Below are 16,756 nucleotides of genomic sequence, written 5' to 3' on the forward strand. Positions count from 1 at the left end.
AGCTCTTTATACCTTCCCTTATAATTTGTAACGTGTTGCATTAAACTAGGATTTGTGAAAGAGAAAAAAAAGTGCAAATCAAGAGAATCCTTTATTTTCTAATTGGTTTTATATTCAACTCTTCTGAACAAGCAAGCCAAATTTACAAAAGTTGTAAAAGTTTAGATGAAATACAGCAAACGTTTCTTTAGAATTCTTACACCGTGGAAAAGGTTAGAAAGCACAAGATCGGATTACACAAAATGCTGAAAACAGACAAGTCTGGGTTTCACCAAAGTATATTTATTTGTTTTTTGAAAGTACAGAAAAAAGTCACAATTCTACTAAAAATATTACACGTCAGAAAGCCCTTAGTGTACAGGTTTCTTATAAAAAGGAGCACAAAATTCATCAGGGGGTTATATTAAAAAAAACCCATCAGTGTCAGGCAATAGCCATCTGTGTGCCCATTCAGCTAATGTGGACAACAACTCCTATGATGCTCAGCTTGTTAGGGTTAATGATACAAGCCAGTGGCTGGAGTGCCAAAGGCGGCTTAGCCCTGATCGGAATGGGCATCTGAGGCATCCGTCCTCATTATATAAGGGAAATCTATAGAGTACTGTATATATAGATGCAGTACGGTTGTGCTTTTTATACAGGTATGCAGGGTAGTGTTGTACGTGTTCATTCTTTCATGCTATTTACACAATTGCATTCGGGACCTTAGCGAAATGCTACATCAATAAGGACCAAACCTTGGCTTTTTCAACATTTTGAGTAGATATAAAACATGTAACAATTGATTGAAAAATCACGTAACAGGATTTGTAACCAGCATCATTTGTCTCAATAAGAAGAAAACAACATGTCAAAAAAAAAAAAAAAAGAATACATCCCCCAAATGGATTGGGCACAAGGTTGCAAAATAACAGATCAGGCATGAGGAATATTACATTTTCAAGTAGAAGCTGCATCAGTTCGGGGTCACTAATCACACTTGGGAACATTTCGCACGGATACCCAAAGCCAGGCGTTTCAATGTTAACTGTGTCCGTTACATATCGCGATATCAGACACATTGTAGACAATCCTGACAAAGACAACATTTAATTGATATGCAAAAGAAACCTGTAGACTGTACCTTCACGTTAAAGCACCCTTGAGAAATGTAGGCACACCCTTGGTTAAAAAGATACATTCTTATAGGAAGGATTTGTTTGAAAAGGCACAGGAAGAGGTAAGGTTAGAGAGCGGTGATCGGCTGCAAGCAACTGATAGAAAGCAAACCGATGGGAAAGAGAACTGTGCAACGGCACAAAGTCAGAGTTTGGGGAGAAAATAAAAAACAAAGTAAAAAAATTTTGAGAAAAGAAAAATCGGGCGTGTATGGATGTCGCCAATCCGCAATAATATTTACAACATACCTGAGCTACAGAAACCTATGTATTCTACCCTGAAAAGCAATCCACATTTGTCCTAGACACATAAAATAGTTTGGTCTTTCAGGAAAAAAGACGAGGCTAAAATCCACAAGACTGAAGCCATCTATTCCCATTTAATTGTCATGCCTTATAATTCAACTTGACCCATCCTTTCCATTTGGAGAAACATAAATACAAACAAAGTACGCACCCCGCACTGATAGAGCCCCCGTTCCGCACATGCATTTATCCAACCGCATGCAAGGCTCCAGCGCAAACGCCCAGGATTCAGATTCCCTACTAGACCCAAACGTATGCACAAGTTTATACCCAACTCTCCGTGATAATTCAATACTTAACCGGCATTGTAGAGTTACCTGAAATATGCGACACATCACCTTGATGACATAACAACCTCAACAAAAGTCCATTCGCTTGAAATGAAATATCTGAATGATTTTTGAAATGTTAAGAGCACAAAAGATATGCTTAATGTAGCTAAAAAGGAAAGGTGTTTTCTACTTGTCTGAAACAAACATAAATAGGAAAAAACATGTGCATCTGGTGTGTAGATCATATATATATATATATATATATATATATATATATATATATATATATATATATATATATGTTTATATCAAGTACCATGAAGAAGCGATTTAGTATTAAACACATCCTTTTAGGGGAAAATATCACTACAAGGTTGTACAAAATCCATGCACAACCACCAGTGACCTTTTGAGTACATTTATACAATCGAACCATCCTTGCTCTGTGCAGGAACCATCACAGGAATGGCTCCCATTCTACTTAGATTTGGACCAGCTACCTTGGGTGGCACGAAGTTTGGGGTTTGGCTTTGGGGGCGTTCATGCTCTTCACTTGGTACTTGATTGTATCGAGCCTTGGAATAACCATCAATGTTCGAGGGGGAGAGAGATCCTAGAGAGGAATGATTGCTCCCAATGTAACTTCGAGCAGTCGAGTTGCGGCTTTTTGGAGGCGCGACATCCTCTCTGTGGAATAAGAGAGACAAACGTTGGTTTGAGAGTTAAAAAAATGTTAAGTTGATTATAGTTTTTAACCCCTTCGCGACCTTTGCCGGTTCAGGACCGTCATAACAAGAAGGTCACTAAATGACCTTTGACGGTCCTGAACCGTCAAAAAATTAAATAAGCTTAGAAAGTGATCAAGGATCACTTTCTTCGCTTAAACGGCCTTGCTGCAATGCCTCGATGTCGAGGCATTCAGCAAGGCCGAGATCGGCATCGGGGGCCATGTCTGGCCCCTCCCCGGGGCGTCAACAGCCGCCATACATTGTATGGCGGCGGACGCCCGTTTTAAAAGCGTTTAGGAGGCGATCAACGATCGCCTCCTAAACTTAAATGGTGTCGCTGGAATGCCTCGATCAGGAGGCATCCAGCGACACCAAACACTTACCTCTGGGTGGGCTGTGACCGCTCCGGAGAGCGGTCACAGCCGCCGCTGCCGGTGATCTTCGCCATCAAGCAAGATGGCGGCGGCCCGGGAAATAAAACAATAAAGACGAAAAAGTTCGCTAGAGGGTCTCCAGACCCTCTAGAGAACTGGCTCCACTTGCTGGTTGAATACAGGTACTGCATTCAACCATGCAAGTCAATGGAGCCCAGCTTTCTAATCACTATGTGATTAGTAAAATATTCAAAAAAAATAAAAATAAATAAAAAATGGAAAAAAAATTAAAAAAAAAATGTGCTAACATTTAAAAATAATTATGCAGTGATGTCACTAGATGAACCATCCAGTACCAGCAAAATGTGTAAAAAAAAATATAAGAAAAGTATTAAAAAAATAAAATAAAATTAAAAAATAAAGTTTATTATTTTGAGCAAGTGCTAAAATTTCTCAAAAATCTCAACAAAGAGTTAAAATAAAAGCACTTCAAATACCCAAGGGGTGTCTAATATATAAAAAAAATGGCTGATGGGGTAAATTGGAGTGGCCTAGCTCAAAGATAGGGCATAGGTACAGACTGACCAAAATGGCGAAAAAAAGCGCACTTCCCAAATGTGGCATTTTAAATCTGAAACAACCCGACAAACCCATGCATGTCGGGTATCACTGCACTCAGGAGATGTTCCTGAACACACATTGGCGTGTTGTTTGACAGTGGCATATACCAGGACCTGTATATCTATAACTAAAGTACAATTTGTGTGAAAAAAAAATAAAAATAATTACTATTACAAAGTTTGACAAAGTGTAGTTGTATAATTGGTGCATGGAAAGGGTTAAAATAACAGCATTTGGAATACCCTGGGGTGTCTTGTTTTCAAAAATATATGGTTTGAATGGGTTAAATTGAGTTAACCGGCTTCAAAGATGTTCCAAAGAGGAGATGGAGGCAGACTGACCAGATTTGTTAAAAAAGATTTGGAAATCATAAAACGCTGCTTGTACTTATTGCCCTATAACTTACAAAAAACAGCAAAAAAACATAAAAACATTGGGTATTTCTAAACTCAGGACAAGTAGTAGAATCTATTTAGCTAGTTTTTTTACTTGCTTTTTTAGGCGAGTAAAAGATTTTTCAAATAAAAGTCATAAAATGTGTTTTTTTTTCAACTTTTCACCATGTTTTTTTTATTTTTTTTTATAGTAAATAAGTAAATAATGGTATCTGAAGAAAGCCCATCTTGTCCTGAAAAAAACAATATATAACTTATGTGGGTACACTAAATGGGTGAGGAGAAAATTACAGCTGAACACAAGCACCACAAAAGTGTCAAAACAGCCTCGGTCCCACAGGGTACAAAACGAAAAATGAGCCCGGTCCTTAAGGGGTTAAACTAGCTGTAAATTTGTGTTTCTTGTTTTGCAATCAGTGTCTTTGTGTTTGATAAATTGGGACTATGTGGGTAAAGCCTGCATATCTGATCAAAGTTCCTGTTCTCTGTGCCCAATCCCCCCCCCAAAAAAAGGCTACCGGAAACAAAGAGCAAATGAAAAATATAGGAGAGAACGGGGAAAAATAATCGTAAAGATTATTTTAATACGTAAACCCAGATATGAAATCCCAGAAATTCTAGTAAAATTACAGACCTGCTTTGAAATATAGAATAAATAGGAGTACTTAAACCATGGCGGTATTCGATTATACATGAAGCCATTGCCTGCTACATCAGTTTCACATAACATCCCAATACTGGAAGTTTTTCCAATGGGAACTGTAACATTACAACCATCTAGTTAATTGCCTATATTTTTTTTGTAATGACACTGTATCTGTCCAAAACCACCTATTACCCTTATTTTGTATATATAGTGATTTACAAAACTATTTAACGCTGCATACCACAAACTAAAAAGTCCAAAAGAGTTATCTAACCATTGGAGTGAAAAGCTGGGTATGAAAAGGGAGGGGTTGCAGTGAAGAAAGTTTTAAAAAAGTGAAAATTTTAAAACAAAATAGAAAAATAAAAATTACAGGGGTACTCAGAATTTTTTTTTTTGGTTTAAAGTCTTTATCCTTAAGGGGTTAAACATTCCAATAATGCTGATGGCAAACACAAGTTAGTCTATAAATTTGCAGCATCATCTTCCGTGTGTTGAGAGAAATGAAAGTATTCGCTGACGTGTAACTCCTGTGAAATGTCATCGTACCTGATTTCATGCTGTACTTCTTTCTCATACTTTTTCTCTCTTTGTTTCTTGCAGCAAAAAAACACCAGGAGCCCAACAAGTCCAAGACTTAATAATGTCCCTATTATGGCACCCGCAACCACTCCGGCTACATTTGAAGCTGTGAAGAGTAAAAAAGAAGCATATTTGTCTTTTTGGAAAGGAAAACGGCCATAACCAACGATGTAGAATATGAAAGCGAAAATCCAGAATTTAGAATATATTGCAGTATTCGTGTGGCGGGAGCAATATACGCTTACAGCACCGGGAAGCCTCGCCAACGTATGTAAATCATTTTAATGGATTTAATTAGAGTTACTTATTTTATTGCAAGTACCTGTAGCTTGCACTTGCTTGTCGGTCAATCTGTTTCATCTTTCCGGTGAGATTTAGTTCAATGGAAGGTGAGGTTGGCAGCCAGTGAGACAAACGCTCTCCTAACCTTACCTTAATGGTAATATCCGCACTTTGCAGTTTAGGTGCATCTGACAATGCTTAATAAATACCGCAAAAAATTTTCTATTTTAACCTGTAGACAGTTATATGGGATAATTTTACGCTACACAACGTTGAAATGTACTAAAATGTCTGCTTTAAAATAATATTTTGAGCACTTAGGGCAAAACGGTAAATACTTACGAGGAACAACATTAAGTATGACCATGCACTCCTCGGAGCCAACTCTGTTATTAGCTAAACACCTGTACGTGCCGCTGTGATACTGAGAAGCATTTTTCACAGAAAGAGTTCCGCTGGCTGGATCTAAAGAAGGGAAAACAAGATCGTCATGAAAATCTAATACGCACTTGCCGTATGGAGTACTATCTAACAGTTTAAAAATGCGAAAGCACATCAATAACAAAACAGAATTGCAAAAACAAACAAACTATAGTCACCCCAGTTGAGCCCCGGGGGCCGCGGCTGCTGGCCGGTGAGCTTGAACCATTGATATGTTACAGGAGGAGTTCCTTCTTTGGATTCGCATTTCAGGCTAAGGTCCTTCCCAATCTGTTGTGATCCTTCAATAAAGCATCGCGTTTTTGCTGGCTTAACTAGAAGACATTGGGAAAACTTTTAAGCATATCTGCAGTTTACTAATCACACCCTCCGGAGACTTGACCCGGATACAGAAGTGCATGCGCTGAACTTTACACGCTCATCTTTAAGAACTTAACCTACATTTTAGTATGGGCGTCCATTAAAAACCATTAAAAATCACAATGAAAAAAAAAACACTCAAATACCTATACAAATAGGGACATTCTATACAAATAGGGACATTCTATACAAATAGGGCCGATCTTCGGATCAAACACGTCATCTAGAGAATGCCACCGAGCAGCACTTCACGCACACCTTTGCACTGTTGGCCTAAAGCACTATAGTTTGTTCAATGGCGCACAGTCATGATGACACGGAAACCTTCGTTTTGGAGGAATAATCTCCCACACGTACAAAGTGTATGTATATACGCATGCCTGGGTATTAATGTCAACATCCATTTTAATGTATGGATTTTGCAGGGACAATGTCAAGAACACTGTAAAGTAACGCAAGGACCTATATACTGTACACCGTTGGAAGGGCAGCGACTGGTAATGGGGAGGGTCTGGTTGGCGTATGTAAGATGTGATCATATTATGGGTGAAACTGGCAGTAACAGTCACTTGGAACTTTCACGTATGGGATTTCCCTGTTCGCATGTTTGCAGCACCTTTGGGACAAGCGAATGTTTATGGATAAGAACAAGGCGTTGCACACATACGGACATATGAGAAGTGACTTGCAGACCACTTTAATCAGTTACTCTTTAACCATCTCTGGCTCAGATCTAGAAACCTGAGCTGTAAGACAGCATTCGTCGAACACTTCATTCATATAAAATAGTCGTAACGATCCGATATCGAGTGGCAGGGAGGGGGCTTCTGTCTGTAAGTGAAAATGTTTAAGGTGTTCTTGCATTCTTCTGACGTGAGCAACATGACAAAGTAAACCTGGACAAAGCGCGGACGTACTTACGATACACAGAGAGAGCTATTTTCCTGCTTTTCATCCCCGGTACCTTCTTCACCTTGCATTGATATGTACCGGTATCCATGCTTTTTAAATTAACGATTTCTATTGACGCGTCGCCATCCGAGGGGTCAGAGGAGCTGAAGTGGACCCTGTTTTTTAGTTCTTCGGAATTTACATACGTAACCCCGCCACTGAACATGATTATCTAAAAAGAAAAACATTTAACAAAACCGTCGCGTTACATCGCAGGGAACGGCAAGATTCAAGATACATTCGAGAGCTCAAAACGTAATTCCAATAATAGATACTTGGTACATACAGACTGATCTGGTTTCTGTGTATCTGCCGACACCAAGTCCCAGTCAATATCCAGTGTCCCGATATCCATGGGTCCCACATTATATTTGCATTCCAAAGTGACCTTGTCGCCTTCAGACTTCTCAAGAATTTTCTGGTCAGAGGGAACCAATTCCAAAGCTCTAGCTGAACCTAACAACAACAAAAAAAAGTCAGATTTAGTTCACATATCCTTTTTCATATCATACATACACTCATTTATACATAAAATGTGGCTGCTTCATATAAATATATATAAATCTCAACATCATACACGTTTCTGTTCACTTAACATCCGGTGAGCCTGTAACCGCTACACCCGTCATCTTATTCTATAATCGAAGTTTGTTAGAATAAACTCACCGCTGGCTGCTAAGCAGTAAGAACATGGGGTGCTTGCCAAAAATCTACCATTTATAAAGAACCAAAATTTGAATGTTTTTCCTACATCATCACATTTACTTATTAACAAGTACGTTGGGATAGGCTCCATCTTTATTCTAAATATTGGTTTCTCGCTTATCATTAACAGGCCTTTGATATTTATATACAATATATATAATAACTTACGCCAGTCAGTGGGCTATGGTAACAATTTCATTTTTCATATACGACGTTTTGATTCAGATTTGGCACTAAATGACTAAACAGTCTACACCAAGAAACCCCACAACATCCGCTACCAACGCTTGTAAGATTGAAAAAAGAAATTACTTTCTTGTTCTAAAAAATATCCCAAAAAAGGGATTATAATAGAATCGTATAGTAAAAACAGTGTATTGAATAACTTAGAAGAGGCATTGATGCAGCGGCGTGCGAGCGAGGCAGGGGCGTGCGTGCGAGCGAGGCAGGGGCGTGCGTGCGAGCGAGGCAGGGGCGTGCGTGCGAGCGAGGCAGGGGCGTGCGTGCGAGCGAGGCAGGGGCGTGCGTGCGAGCGAGGCAGGGGCGTGCGAGCGAGCGAGGCAGGGGCGTGCGAGCGAGCGAGGCAGGGGCGTGCGAGCGAGCGAGGCAGGGGCGTGCGAGCGAGGCAGCGGCGTGCGATCGCGCTGGTGTTTCCTTTGTTCGGTTGCTTGTTACTAATCCCTGAAGAGCGAGGTCAGCGCTGGACTTGTTGCCAGGCAACCGAGAACAAACCGAACGCGACTCTTGGGGAAACGCAGCGGCTCAGGACTCCCGGCCACTTGTTGTGAATGAGCCGCAATTATATTTTGCAATCTAGCGGATTATTTTCTACGTTCTTGTGAAATTGTATCCCATCTAAAAAAGAAATCTCTTTTGTAGGTTCTCCCGGCGACGGACTGCATTGTAGGCGTATTTGCCAATGATTTCACTTCTCAACCCCATGTCTACCGGTCCAAGTTCATTCTCTGCTAGTTAGTTCCAGGCCCCCAGGGCTACACTGGATAATCCTGGCACAGGCCACAAAAGAGCCGCATCCGTCCCGGCTACTGTGGCTGGAAGGTGGGCACACAACATGTATGTGACCCCACACTCTACATGCGCGGGGGAGGGGAGTCAGATACCTCAATATTTGTGGGGGGGTTTACTTGTTTAACTACAGACTATAGCAGAGGGAGCGGTGACATCGGTCACTAACCAACCTATGCTTTTTTTACCTAATTTGCTAAAATGTCATGTTGGGCCAGTTAAATCTTAACCCCCTAGCCAGCAGGGTTATAGTGTGAATGCTTAAGTATATAAAAGTATCTAATCTCCTGTGTATTAGATGACAGTTCTTGATGCTGAGGTTCTAGATTATATTCTACCTATTCCCATTAGGGATGCACCGAGATGAAAATTAGGGACCGAAACCGAAACCAAAACTTCAGCATTCACTTGGCGGAAACTGAAAATGACCCCCCCCCCCACACACACCTTTAAAAAAGACCCAAAAACTTATTTAATAAAAGTGTGGTTAACACACCAAAATTGGACAAAAAAATTCAACAATATTGAACCTTAAGAACTCAACACATAACACATTAAAAACTCAAACCCGTTTGCTGGTGGGAGGTGCGCTCAGTTGGGGACCACTGCCCCCGTACTCACTGCCAGGGCGCGTGCGAAGGTTCAAAGGCGGTCTAATGAGACCATGATCAGGATGTGCAAAAGCGTTCCCACTGATTTCAGAACTTGCCAAACCGGTGTGAATACCCGGCAGCGGAGGGGGCAGCACGCGGTACCGAGCGCCCATATCTGCAATGTTACAGGGTCACCTTACCCAAGGCTGGGTACCCCTGTTTGAGGGCTGAGGAATCACCAGTCAGCAGCCTCATACGGAGCTCCTGCTACCCACGGATCAGTCCGACCACCATCCGTGCCGTAAAACAAGAATCACTTTTATTACAAACACATAGAACTTATATAGAGCCTTAATTCTATTTACCCCACGTTGTACACAGAACCCAACCCCAAATCCTATCAGCTCGGGGAGTGCACAGGGAATGGATCAAGTGAGGAGATTAAGGGATGTATCCCCCCCCTGTAGTGAGGCTGCCTTCTGGGCCAACAGCGCTGTGCTGGCCGATTAAGAGCTCCAGCCAGGCTACCTGATTGTCCCTTTGAAGAGCCAGAGCTGCAGCCACATTCAGTCTCTGGGGCCGGTTATAAAATAAAAGATATTATAAAATATTACCGGGTCATGGGATCAGAAAAAGGACACAAGTACTCCATGACCCAGCTAAGAGTTCCACGAAAATATTAGCCTGTGACACTGGCCCCGTCACATGCATTCTTTGTTGGTGGGCTTCAGGGGACATTATACTGCTACTGAACGGCTTCAGCTTCCCCTGCACCAGTCACATACAATACACCGTCAGCCAGCCCACCAGGTACCGGCTCACCCGCAGTCACATACAAATACACCGTCAGCCAGCCCACCAGGTACCGGCTCACCCGCACAGTCACATACAATACACCGTCAGCCAGCCCACCAGGCACCGGCTCACCCGCACAGTCACACACAATACACCGTCAGCCAGCCCACCCGCAGTCACACACAATACACCGTCAGCCAGCCCACCAGGTACCGGCTCACCCGCACAGTCACACACAATACACCGTCAGCCAGCCCACCAGGTACCGGCTCACCCGCACAGTCACATACAATACACCGTCAGCCAGCCCACCAGGTACCGGCTCACCCGCACAGTCACATACAATACACCGTCAGCCAGCCCACCAGGTACCGGCTCACCCGCACAGTCACATACAATACACCGTCAGCCAGCCCACCAGGTACCGGCTCACCCGCACAGTCACACACAATACACCGTCAGCCAGCCCACCAGGTACCGGGTCACCTGCAATATGTCTGATGATTTCTGGGCTAGCAGAACACTTTCAGGATTGTGCGCTGCTGCTGCCGGCAGACTAGCCTTTTCAACGACCTAGGACTCCGGGGGTAAGAGGCAGAAACACAACATCCAACAGAAAGCATCAGCAGACACGTTATTACAGATTAGTTCAAGAGCAATAGTTATTTTTAATATTGCATACAAAGATTTATTTTACTTGACATGATAGGACATTACTGTATATAAGACTAAATGAGTTATTAATAAAGCTCATTTTATTAGCCTGCCTAATGAACCGAACGTGCCGCGTATTCTCAGAAATCTCCATAAAGAACAGCAGGAGGTAACTGACCGATCCATCATTCCTCGCCGCGGAGTCAGAGCGCTACAAGGCGACAATCCCCAAACGTGAAACCGGCACCAGATCCGGTGTCAATACTCAAATTATATGCATTACTGAGCAACAACGATCCACACAACATGCCAGGAAAGACCGATGACGGAATCTCTGCACAGCGACAAGTTACCGGACGCAACAGAGAGAGATGAGCAACATCAGATTAGAAAAATCATTTTTCAAAATATTTTTTTTTTTTTTTCTTTTAAACCGATTGTAGAATTTGCCCAATAATGTAATGTTTTCAGATGGCTGCATGTTAGCTATTTGTATGAGTTCTCTCTCTGTTATCTGAGCCCGATCTACTATACAAACACCCCGACTGCTTAGGACATGGTCTGTGGAAAACAATAGAATGACTAAGACCGAGTCACTCGGTTGGACGCGCTAATGGAAGTCTATGGAGGAACTGACTTCGTTAAGCTCTACCATAAAGCATCAGCTCAGTGTGGTGTGTGGGCTGGTAACAGTCACCCAAAATATCACATGACTGACAATGGCGGCCTCCGAGTGGGTAGATAAAGGAAGTTTATTGGAACAAAAAGTTTTTGCAAAGCCGACCTACGCTGTATTATCGAGGAGCAGAATGTATTTTATTTTCACTGGACCGACCCTTTAATTAAACAAAAGATCCATATGAACATTTTGTGAAAAGCACAGCTAAGCACCTTATTCATATGCATCTCTCCATAAGACTAAAGTCGGTCTTTGTGACCCTAATGCCGCAGAAGGAATCACAGATTTGTGCAGTTCGTTCCTGGCTCGGAGGAAACATAAAAACGCACAGAAAGAAAGAGAGTCCATAACGGCTCTCACGATAAACACCTTTTCCATCTCAACCAGTAAACCCCTGTGCTGCGTGCCGAGGGTAAAACGGGGCTAGACCACCAAGTGAGTCATTAAACGAAAAGGAAACACGTGGTTAATCCGCTTTAACACAAATCTACAAATGAACGAACTTCACATTAACATGAAAAAGACTATTAAATAATTTAGAATCAAATATTTGCTTTTGTTTTATAAACGACAACATTGTTTCATACCGATTTATAAACATTTCCCAAAACTCTAATAAAAATAAACACCGCGGTGTCTGTGTTCACCTGACACCTGGAACGCCGTGAGTCCGGAAAATATATACATAAAGCTGGTGGCCTTCCTGCCTCCGATCTCCGTCACACCATCGGGGTTTATTCGAGTTACAGACGAGCAGAACCGCATTAACAAGAAGGTCCCATAGGTTTCGGGTTTATGGGGTTTATGTAAGAGGAGTGGCTGCTCATCTCATGGAAATCCTAATCGAGATAACAGCGAGAGGGGGGAGCGAGGCGGGGGTGGAAAACAGACTAAAAAGAAGTTAGAGAATGCAAAGACGGGACAATCGGAGGGGGCAAGGAGCAAGAAGTAAACTGAATGCCATCAGCTTACGATTGAAAGGATAAGGAAGGATGGAAGTGAAAGAGAAAGTGAGCGTGGAAAGCGGGAAATACTACACTAGTATAGAAAGAATAGTCGCATAGAGACAGAGAACCTTAGCAATTAGAATGAAATATAGAAGAAATCTGGAGACACCGGATGTGAGAACGATGCCACCGGCTCACACTACAGCCATTACACCAAGTTACTCAATATCTACGTAAACCTGCGACCCGTAGGTTCAGTTTCATCGAGTCATTTCCAATAATATAACACCCTATTCTAACAGTCTGCGTATCTAACGTATACATCTTCCTCACATCAGGGGTTTAAAAAGGGAATGAGAATGACTGGATACTTAAGAAAACTATAGCGCACCGTCACCCCAAAACCCCCCGCGCGCCAATTAAGTATTTTGCTTAGGGACACGAACGCCGTATTAACATTACTTATAAATAGTACTGCGGGCACGTGGTTTACAAGTGTTTTTATCGCCATAGTAACCGGTGGAAGGGTCCAATCAGCAGGAACATTCTGCTAGGATGATAAAACCACTTTAAAAACTGCTTTATTAAACAAAGGGCTGTGTGATTGGAATGAAAGCTCTTCGCTCCAGCAGGACGCTCGCCAGCTCCATACACTCAGCACACGTTTAGTTTTACAAACTGGAACATTCCGGAAGCCCCGACGATTTTATTTCACATCAGGTGTAATCAGCGCGTACCGTAACACTAAGCGCCTGCCAGATTCCCGGGTAAAATAAGCGTTCGCTGGCTTTGCTGCCAAGTCCAGAGACATATCCGTGTGTTTCCAGGCAGCACATGAATAACACACGGCACTGATAACAAACCCGCAGCGGGGTTATCAGCGCGAAGGAAGAGGAGTCCAAAGAGCACTCCTAGCCAGGAAAACAGCCTCCAGAAACTATTTCACAGCCTACCTTCTGAGAGCGCAATGTAATGAAGATTCACAATACTGAGGGGGTAGTAGATAAATGGAACTGCCGCCAGTCAGAAGTGGTAGAGGCTAATACAGTGGGGGAATTTAAACTTGCATTGGATAGGATTAGGGCTCCTGAATCTAAGACGAGACCAACGAGTTTCTAGATCAGGAAAAAGGGGGAGACTAGATGGTTTTCTCTGCAAATAAAGCGTCCTTAAAAAGGAGCTTAGAAAGGGATCAACAAACTTTTTTTCCTTCAATTTTTTACTAGATTTTATTTAGAATACATTACATGACTAAAATAATATCTAAAGAAAGCTCTTGCACAGAGAAAAAATATATAATTTCTCTGGATACAGTAAGTGAGAAAGACCAAAATTATAGCTAAACACAAAACACCCCAGAAACGTCAAAACAGCCATCATCACGAAGGGTTTAAAATGTGTAAAACAGTCCGGTCACGAAGGGGTTAAATTACGTCTCATAATAAAATACTGCTCTTTAAGACAAAAAAAATGAAAATCAGTAGTACAAAGTATAAAGGTCTGCCTGCTTTCACGTGTATAGACAGCCCCCTACAGAAACTGATAGACTAAAGAATAAAGGAGAGGGGTTACTAAACTGCCCCATTACGTTAAACTTACACTACATGCAGACTGGAAGCTCGCGAGGTGGACCCTCTATCTAACCTATCGGTCTCCGTCTGTCAGACCGTTTGTATGGACTGTAAGCGCTGCGGAAATCGGAAATTTATTTATAATAAAAAGGCTTCTGCAGAGATCCCAACGATGAGATCATTTCTTGTTACAAGGTTGGGTCGGATTAGTAAGAAGTGAAGCAGTGTGTGTGTGTGTGTGGGGGGGGGTGATTAGGTGTAGAGATAAGGTAAACTACACAGACTCAAGTAAATAAATAATTCACTGTACAGGGCCAGCTGGGAGTATCCCTATCCAGAGGTCAACAAAGGCTTCCCATGACTACACACATGCTAACGGCAGCGATAATATACAGAACAGAAAAAAATACAGATCTCCAAATGCTGGGATTATCCTTAAAAAAGGATCAACACCGTTGAAATATTCAGACATTAGGATGAAGACTCGCCTGCTGCTAATAAAAGAGATTAGGGAAAATCGAATTAATCATGTGTAGAAAACATGTAACACTTAATATGAACAGTTATATATATATATATTTTAATAATAATAATAATAAATATAACTGACATCGCAAGCCTTAAAGCATGAGGATCCCCTCACAGTAAAAAGTTCTGATCAATGCAACTTATGCCCTACGGGTACCCGTTGGAGTCAAAACATTTAAATGCATTTAAAAAGTTCTTTCTATTGTTATCTGTCCTTCTAACAAACCCCACTCAATGCATCAGAGCTCAGCCTAAAACCTCCCCTTCTGTATTGTCTCATAGCTGGAGTTACCCTCCCCCACTGACTAATTTAAGCCCACAAAATCAGAGAAAATAAATACAGGAGAGGTGAAGGGGCAATAACAGAAATCGGGGTCACAAGCCATGGCACTGGGGTAATCGGCGAACGTGCCTCTTTGGACTTCAAAGGGTTAAGAAATGCGCAGACATCTAAGCCCCTGGGGGGTGAGGGTCTCAAAGGAGGTAATACATACACCCCTTCAGTGCCAGTGGGGTGTGCGCTGTGATTTTCTGCCCCGGATAACAGACATGTATTCAGTAAAAGCACCCTTTCAGTGCCAGTGTACTTTACTACCCCATTGTGGTTATTAATGCTCCAGGCAGCTGGTAATCCAATATGCTGGGCACGAAATGAAAGGTAATTAGTGCTGCAGAGCAGTTTATTAAAGCAGCCAGGACGCAGCAATCCGCCGAACTGAAACTAAGCTGCCTCCTACATACCCCGAGATCGATAACACGGAACGGGAGGCTATGCCAGAAACTTTACAGAACGCTCCCGGGTTCCGGGGCAAAAGTTGTAACACTAGCCACTGATTGATAGACAGCAGACAGGGAGCGTTGTGGCTGCCTGAGAGCGATGGGTGCTATTTGCGGAATTGGTATTATACAGGGTCCGGTTAGCCAGTCCTCGCCGTGCACCGCTTTATAACCGAACATGCTACAGAGGTAAGGAACCGCACCCCTCCCAACACCTGCCAAGCACCGAGCCTCGCAGACAATGCCCAGGTTACCCACCGCAGTACACCAACAGCAGCAGCAGAGGGAGAGATGCCAGCGCCATCCCAAGGACACCTCCCTGAGGTCCGAGCGGCTCCCGGTATATCCCGCACCCCGTCTCCAGGCAGCTCCCGTTGTATCCCGCACCCCGTCTCCAGGCGGCTCCCGCTCCTTCTGACTGGCACGAGACGCGCAGTGCACTGGGGGTTCGGCAGGTGCCCGCGTGCGCTCCAGATAAGGCGGCTGTCTCGCGCTTGGTACAGGCGGCTCGCGCTCTCTCCTTCCTCTCAGTGTGTGGAATGGATGCGTATCTCCCCGAGCTCTGCCCACCGAGCAGCAGGTGAATCGTGACGTCACTTCCTGGAGGACACTAACAAACCCCCCTCTCACCCTCCTTTTCCTTGTACCACTCCCTACCCGGCCACAGGCGGAGGTAGCTGTCCCTGACCGCTCAGTACAAACACCTAAGAGTTCTAGTGCGTGCACCTGCCTCCAGCACCCACCAGCCATTACAGTCAGCTGTCAATCAAACGAGGCAGCCGTTATTTTTATTAGTTCAAAATTTGGGCTATGGAATTATTTGTGGCATTGCAAAGGGTTAATGGAATAATATTTTATAAAATAAACCTTACGAAGGGTCTGAGCAGGGCCGTAACCCCGTCCTCGAGAGATCCCAAGATATCGGGCAGTGGGGTTACTGTACGGGTGTAAAACCTGGTTGAGGAAGACCTCACAAAGTTTTAAACTTTGGCGTATTTATTACCGAACTAAATATTATTTACGGTAATGCCTGTCATCCAAATATGCGCTGACTTATACCCTAACGGTTTTTGTTTTTCCTTTTTTTTTTTTTAACCAAAACGGATATTGTGTATATGTCTTTATGTTGTATGTAATTTCCTAATCCTTGCCCTTTACATAAGAAAATAAAGATTATTAAAAAAATAAAATATGCGCTGACTTTTAGGTGCCACGAAGGCCATTTTCCCAGGACACACACAATTCCATACAAGCAAAATAACGGGGCATGCGCACAGGTGAGCATAGAGAGATCTTGGATGTGTAACTAAGGTGTGTTTCCCATTTACAGAAGTTATTTTGATAGAAGCTGTTTTAGGGGGGTTAC

General features: G+C 42.8%; 1 pseudogene; it reads right to left on the reverse strand.

The window, feature by feature from the left end:
• Positions 1 to 2,154: 2,154 nt before the first annotated feature.
• On the reverse strand, positions 2,155 to 7,608 carry LOC149274392 (coxsackievirus and adenovirus receptor-like; annotated as a pseudogene).
• Between the last annotated feature and the right edge of the window lie 9,148 nt (positions 7,609 to 16,756).

The sequence above is a fragment of the Sceloporus occidentalis genome, unplaced genomic scaffold (assembly GCF_023333645.1).
Source record: "Sceloporus occidentalis isolate IW3139 unplaced genomic scaffold, rSceOcc1.0.p SCAF_334, whole genome shotgun sequence".
NCBI classification, from domain to species: Eukaryota; Metazoa; Chordata; class Lepidosauria; order Squamata; family Phrynosomatidae; genus Sceloporus; species Sceloporus occidentalis.